Source organism: Callorhinus ursinus, unplaced genomic scaffold (assembly GCF_003265705.2).
Source record: "Callorhinus ursinus isolate GAN/ISIS: 27379988/994484 unplaced genomic scaffold, GSC_fseal_2.0 scaffold35, whole genome shotgun sequence".
Taxonomy (NCBI): Eukaryota; Metazoa; Chordata; class Mammalia; order Carnivora; family Otariidae; genus Callorhinus; species Callorhinus ursinus.
Genome location: NW_027397097.1, coordinates 459,120 through 460,324, shown reverse-complemented (window position 1 = coordinate 460,324; position 1,205 = coordinate 459,120). Strand labels below are relative to the sequence as shown.

Genomic DNA, 1,205 nt, shown 5'->3' with positions numbered 1-1,205 from the left:
TCATGTTTTAAATGTGACTTGGGATTCTGGTCCTTTTTTGATGAAGAGTTTCAGAATTTTATCTTGCATCTGTTTGGCTTTCACCACATACACAATGGGGTTCATCACAGGAGGAATGAGGAAATGCATGTTAGCCATGATCACATAGATATGTGAGGGAAGTTTTGGGCCAAAGCGGTATGGTGCAGACAAGCAGATCATGGGGGTGAAGAAGAGAATCACAGCACAGATGTGGGAAATATAGGTGTTGAGAGCCTTGAGGCGGCCACCATAGGATGCAATGCTCAGTACTGTTTTCAGTATCAGGACATAGGAAAAGAGAATGAGAAGAAAATCAAGTCCCATAGTGGATAATACCACAAACAGTCCAAACATGCTATTGATCCTGGTGCTGGAGCAAGAGAGCCTTATAATGCCAGGATGCAGATAGTATATTGGAATGACAGACGCACAGCCTTCTCAAGAGGTTAGGGAGAGGTATTTGTACAGTCAAGTTTCACACGACAATGGCCAAAACTATCCTGGAAATTACACTGTCGGCGAGAATGGAAGAATAGTGCAATGGATGAGAAATGGCTGTCAAAGGCCATTGCCAGTATGATAGCTGACTCAAAATCCTGGAAAGTGTGAATAAAAAACATTTGGGTGAAGCAAGCAGAGAAGGTGAGCTCTCAAGCATCCAGCCAGAAGATCCCCAGCCTTGTGGGGAAAGAGAAGAGGGAGAGACCCAGATCAGAGTCAGCTGGCATGGCCAGGAAGAGGTACATGGGCATATGGAGGGTCTGTTCCCTGCAGGTAACTGTCATGATGGTCACATTGCCCACCAAGGTAATGAAGAACGTGGTGCAGAAGGGTATGGAGATCCAGATGTGCACAGTCTCCAGCCCAGGTATGCCTGTCACCAGGAAGGTGGAGAATATGGCTTTGGTGCTATTGGTGGGCAACATGATGCCAGCGCTGCATGCCTTTCCTAGAATGAAATTTATTGTCTCACACACAGTTGTTAAAATTTGACTTGAGCATTTGACAACTCACAATACCTTTTATTTTAAACTGACTGACCCTGATTTGTATCTATTATGAGTTTAAATGCTGTTTCTCAATACAGAGTATCTGAGCCTCTAGATTAAAAAACAAGATCTATTTTTTGAATCAAATTCTCCAGATACTGTGGCTTTTTAAAGGAAAAATGAAGGAAAAAATGT

At 43.2% G+C, this 1,205-nt stretch overlaps 1 pseudogene; it reads right to left on the bottom strand.

Moving 5' to 3' along the window:
• On the bottom strand, positions 1–947 carry LOC141370438 (olfactory receptor 51G2-like; annotated as a pseudogene).
• Between the last annotated feature and the right edge of the window lie 258 nt (positions 948–1,205).